Here is a 6,519-nt window from a genome sequence, read left to right as displayed (position 1 = left end):
AGACGACGCTCGAGGTGCAGCACACCGAGTGGTGCATTAAGGACATAAGCCTTCTGCGCAGCAACGAGGACAATCCTCTGCAAAGTTTGCTACTATCAACTTTCAACTAAATTTTCTCTAGGAACATATAAAAACAATAGAGCTATAGCGCAAGCTACATCGTAATTCGCAAAGACCATTAGACTATGTTCATGACAATTAGTTCAATTAATCATATTACTTAAGAACTCCCACTCAAAAAGTACATCTCTCTAGTCATTTGAGTGGTACATGATCCAAATCCACTATCTCAAGTCCGATCATCACGTGAGTCGAGAATAGTTTCAGTGGTAAGCATCTCTATGCTAATCATATCAACTATACGATTCATGTTCGACCTTTCGGTCTCATGTGTTCCGAGGCCATGTCTGCACATGCTAGGCTCGTCAAGCTTAACCCGAGTGTTCCGCGTGTGCAACTGTTTTGCACCCGTTGTATGTGAACATTGAGTCTATCACACCCGATCATCACGTGGTGTCTCAAAACGACGAACTGTAGCAACGGTGCACAGTCGGGGAGAACACAATTTCGTCTTGAAATTTTAGTGAGAGATCACCTCATAATGCTACCGTCGTTCTAAGCAAGATAAGGTGCATAAAGGATTAACATCACATGCAATTCATAAGTGACATGATATGGCCATCATCATGTGCTTCTTGATCTCCATCACCAAAGCACCGACACGATCTTCTTGTCACCGGCGTCACACCATGATCTCCATCATCATGATCTCCATCAACGTGTCGCCATCGGGGTTGTCGTGCTACTCATGCTATTACTACTAAAGCTACGTCCTAGCAATATAGTAAACGCATCTGTAAGCACAAACGTTAGTTTAAAGACAACCCTATGGCTCCTGCCGGTTGCCGTACCATCGACGTGCAAGTCGATATTAACTATTACAACATGATCCTCTCATACATCGAGTATATCACATCACATTGTTGGCCATATCACATCACAAGCATACCCTGCAAAAACAAGTTAGACGTCCTCTAATTTTGTTGTTGCATGTTTTACGTGGTGACCATGGGTATCTAGTAGGATCGCATCTTACTTACGCAAACACCACAACGAAGATATATGAGTTGCTATTTAACCTCATCCAAGGACCTCCTCGGTCAAATCCGATTCAACTAAAGTTGGAGAAACCGACACTTGCCAGCCATCTTTGAGCAACGGGGTTACTCATAGCGATGAAACCAGTCTCTCGTAAGCGTACGAGTAATGTCGGTCCAAGCCGCTTCAATCCAACAATACCGCGGAATCAAGAAAAGACTAAGGAGGGCAGCAAAACGCACATCACCGTCCACAAAAACTTTTGTGTTCTACTCGAGAAGACATCTACACATGAACCTAGGTCATGATGCCACTGTTGGGGAACGTCGCATGGGAAACAAAAAATTTCCTACGCGCGCAAAGACCTATCATGGTGATGTCCATCTACGAGAGGGGATATTCGATCTACGTACCCTTGTAGATCGCACAGCAGAAACGTTAGTGAACGCGGTTGATGTAGTGGAACGTCCTCACGTCCCTAGATCCGCCCCGCGAACTATCCCGCGATCAGTCCCACGATCTAGTGCCGAACGGACGGCACCTCCGCGTTCAGCACACGTACAGCTCGACGATGATCTCGGCCTTCTTGATCCAACAAGAGAGACGGAGAGGTAGAAGAGTTCTCCGGCAGCGTGACGTCGCTCCGGAGGTTGGTGATGATCTTGTCTCAGCAGGGCTCCGCCCGAGCTCCGCAGAAACGCGATCTAGAGGAAAAACCGTGGAGGTATGTGGTCGGGCTGCCGTGGAAAAGTCGTCTCAAATCAGCCCTAAAACCTCCGTATATATAGGTGGGAGAGGGGGGCCTTGCCTTGGGGCTCAAGGATCCCCAAGGGGGTCGGCCGAGCCAAGGGGGAAGGTCTCTCCCCCCCCCCCCCCAAATCGAGTCCTACTTGGTTTGGAAGGTGGAGTCCTTCTTCCCTTTCCCACCTCCTCTTTTTTTTATTTTTCTCTTTGATTTTTCTTCCAATGCGCATAGGGCTCTTTTGGGCTGTCCCACCAGCCCACTAAGGGCTGGTGCGCCACCCTCAAGGCCTATGGGCTTCCCCGGTGTGGGTCCCCCCCCCCGGTGAACTCCCGGAACCCATTCGTCATTCCCGGTACATTCCCGGTAACTCCAAAAACGTTCCGGTGATCAAATGAGGTCATCCTATATATCAATCTTCGTTTTCGGACAATTTCGGAAACCCTCGTGACGTCCGTGATCTCATCCGGGACTCCGAACAACATTCGGTAACCAACCATGTAACTCAAATACGCATAAAACAACGTCGAACCTTAAGTGTGCAGACCCTGCGGGTTCGAGAACTATGTAGACATGACCCGAGAGACTCCTCGGTCAATATCCAATAGCGGGACCTGGATGCCCATATTGGATCCTACATATTCTACGAAGATCTTATCGTTTGAACCTAAGTGCCAAGGATTCATATAATCCCGTATGTCATTCCCTTTGTCCTTCGGTATGTTACTTGCCCGAGATTCGATCGTCAGTATCCGCATACCTATTTCAATCTCGTTTACCGGCAAGTCTCTTTACTCGTTCCGTAATACAAGATCCCGCAACTTACACTAAGTCACATTGCTTGCAAGGCTTGTGTGTGATGTTGTATTACCGAGTGGGCCCCGAGATACCTCTCCGTCACACGGAGTGACAAATCCCAGTCTCGATCCATACTAACTCAACTAACACCTTCGGAGATACCTATAGAGCATCTTTATAGTCACCCAGTTACGTTGCGAAGTTTGATACACACAAAGCATTCCTCCGGTGCCAGTGAGTTATATGATCTCATGGTCATAGGAACAAATACTTGACACGCAGAAAACAGTAGCAACAAAATGACACGATCAACATGCTACGTCTATTAGTTTGGGTCTAGTCCATCACATGATTCTCCTAATGATGTGATCCCGTTATCAAGTAACAACACTTGCCTATGGCCAGGAAACCTTGGCCATCTTTGATCAACGAGCTAGTCAACTAGAGGCTTACTTGGGAGAGTGTTTTGTCTATGTATCCATACAAGTATTGTGTTTCCAATCAATACAATTATAACATGGATAATAAACGATTATCATGAACTAAGAAATATAATAATAACTAATTTATTATTCCCTCTAGGGCATATTTCCATCATTATCGTCTATGGTCCGGCTGACCATGCCCGCTCGGTCGATTTCCTTGCCGAGCTAAGACTCAAAGTAGAGAGGTGCACCACCCGTGTGGTGGTGGCCGGTGACTTCAACCTCATTAGGTTGGCTTCTGATAAAAGCTCGCTAAATGTGGATCGTCCTCATATGCGTCTTTTCAATGACTGCATTGCAGACTTGGCGCTTCGTGAAATAGCCCGCGTAGGGGCTAGGTTCACCTGGTCTAATAAATAGGTGGATCCCATCCGGAGTGTCTTGGATCGGGTCTTTGTGTCTGCCCAATGGGAAGTGATGTTCCCCCTTTGTGGGCTCAAGGCGGTCACGCGGATTGGCTCCGACCACACCCCCCTTGTTTTCTCGACGGGGGATGGCGCCCCTCCTCGATCCCGTCGTTTTCGTTTTGAGAACTTCTGGCTTGAGCAACCTGGTTTCTGCGATTTGGTTCGCGACCGCTGGCGTTTGGCGGCCTCATCCACGCCGCGTGTTTTTTGTGCGGTAGATGTTTGGCATCACTGTGCTAAGCTGGTCCGCCAGGCTATGAGGGGCTGGGGGCCAATCCGGGAGCTGATTTACGGGCCCGTAAAGGGGCCCTGCTTGGTCAGCTGCAGCAGTTGGATGACTTGGCTGATGGGCCAGGTTTGTCCCCGCTAACTAGATCAGGAGGAATTCCCTTGATTCCTCGCTCATGGAAATTTTCAAGAGCGAGGAGCTGTTCTGGCAGCGTCGTGGGGGCCAAAACTGGCTCCTGAAGGGGGATGCGAACACTGCTTACTTCCAGGCCATCGCTAATGGCCGTAGGCGGAAATGCGCTATTCCGCTCCTCTGGGATGGAGACGCCCTCTTGGAAAGTGCAGAGGAAATCTCATCCCATATTTACTCCTTCTATAAGGAGCTATTCTCAGCTGAGCCGCTTGGAGGCATCTCCCTTCGCGAGGACTTCTGGCCGCTAGGTGAGCAGGTGTCCGACGCGGAGAATGCGGAGCTTACTATCCCATTCTCCCCGGAGGAGGTGGGACAGGCGATCGCCTCTATGAAGTCATGCTCGGCCCCGGGGCCCGATGGCCTCCCGGTTATCTTCTTTCAAAGATTCTGGGATGCCGTGCGCCCAGCTATTATGCCAATGTTCCAGGAATTCTATATTGGCACCCTGGACATAGGCAGGCTTAACTTTGGCGTTATTACGCTCATCCCCAAAGTAGTTGGGGCTTCCGACATCAGGCAATTCCGCCCCAACACGGTGATTAACGTGGTGGCACGAATCATTGCTAAAGTCTGCGCTACTCGCGTGTCCCCTTTGGCTGAACGGATCGCTCACCCCCTCCAGTCCGCATTCCTGAAGGGCAGGCGGATTCATGATGGGATCCTTGCTCTTCACGAGATTGTTCACGAGGTGGCGTCCAAGGGGCTCAAGGGGGTCTTTCTCAAACTGGACTTCCAGAAGGCATATGACCGCCTTGATTGGTCCTTTTTGAGGTTAGTTATGGAACAACGGGGTTTTGCCAACAGGTGGTGTTCCTGGCTCATGCAGCTTGTCAGATCTGGGAACACGGCGATCAACATCAACGGTGATGTAGGCCCCTTCTTCCACGCGTCTAGGGGAGTAAAGCAAGGGGACCCTATATCCCCCTTGCTTTTCAACCTCGCCGTTGACGTCCTCGCTGGCATCTTGGATAAGGCCAAGCTGTCCGGCCATATCCAGGGGGTGGTTGGCCACCTCATTCCGGGAGGGGGGGTCTCCCATCTATAGTATGCGGACGACACCATGATCATGATCGTAGGTTCGGACTCGGACATTGCTAATCTTAAGTTTCTGCTGCTCTGCTTCGAGGAAATGTCTGGTCTTAAGATTAACTTTGACAAGAGTGAGGTTGTGATCCTCGGCTACTCCGCCAAGGAACAACGTAGGATTGCCGACAATCTCAACTACAAGCTGGCGGCCCTCCCCATTTCTTACTTGGGAATGCCAATGGCGGAGTCTCGGATTTTGGTTAGCGGGTTCGATCCGCTGGTAGGACGAGTAGCGTCCCGTGCGGAACCCTGGTGCGGCAGATTCACATCCAAGGGAAGCAAGACCGTCCTCATCTCTGCTAACCTCACGAGCATCCCCATGTATATGATGGGGATTTATATCCTGCCCGAGAGCGTGCATAGCTCCTTCGATAAGGAGCTGGCTAGGTTCTTTTGGCAGGCAGGGGATGGTAGGCCCAAATACCACATGGTGAAGTGGGCAGATATTTGCTTACCGAAGGATCGAGGGGGCTTGGGCATTCCTGCGTCCCGCCGGATGAATGTTGCCCTAATGCTCAGATGGGTGTGGCGGATTATACAGGGCGATGGGGCATGTGGTTGCAGCTTCTTGAGGCTAAATACCTCCAAGGCAGACCCCTTCTAGCATGCTCCCTTTCGACTGGATCACAGTTCTGGAAATCTATTCAAGGCATCAAGCAGGATATTAGGCTAGGCCTTCGGACCTCGGTGGGCAATGGAGCTGGGACACAGTTTTGGTTAGACCCATGGCTGGATGGTGAACCACTTCGCCTGCGTTTCCCTAGGCTCTTTGCTATATGCGGTGACCCTGCCGCCCTTGTCGCCGCATCCGCTCGGGAGGACGGATGGCATGTGCCGTTCCACCACCCCCTAGGCCCGGCCGAGGTCCAAGAGTGGGATACCTTGCAGGCAGCGGTACCTCTCCCAGTCTCGTCGGATAGAGATTATGCGGTTTGGAGTCTGTCTCCTTCGGGAAATTTCTCCGTTAGCTCGGCCTACTTGGCTCTGTGTCGGACGCCGGTCCTCCTGTGGCTATCCCCACTTTGGAAGGCCCAGCTGTCCTTGAAGATTAAGATCTTCGTCTGGCAGCTTCTCCGGGACCGCCTGCCTTCAGGGACTGAGGTGTTCAAACGCCACGGTCCGGGTAACGGCACTTGCCCCCTGTGCCACATCCCGGAGAATGGCACCCACATCCTTTTCTCTTGCAACGCGGCTCAGGCCCTTTGGGGCTTTGTACGCGAGGCTCTCGGTCCTGAGTGGGAGGCCCATGACCTGGCAGACTTCCTGCAGGTATGGGCCACCCAGGCTGGCCGTAAGCGCCGGCTGTTCTGGCTGATCTTCGTCGCTCTCTCCTGGACTCTATGGACGACTCGCAATAAGATGGTGATTGTGCGGGTGTTCCAGCGACATGCTTCTGACTCTTTCTTCAAATTTCTTGCCTTCTTGCAGCACTGGCATCCGCTCGCTAGGCCCCGAGACCGTGTCCGACTTCAGGGCTACCTG

This window comes from Hordeum vulgare, chromosome 1H, assembly GCF_904849725.1.
Source record: "Hordeum vulgare subsp. vulgare chromosome 1H, MorexV3_pseudomolecules_assembly, whole genome shotgun sequence".
Taxonomy (NCBI): Eukaryota; Viridiplantae; Streptophyta; class Magnoliopsida; order Poales; family Poaceae; genus Hordeum; species Hordeum vulgare.
Note: the sequence above shows the minus strand (reverse complement) of the source record.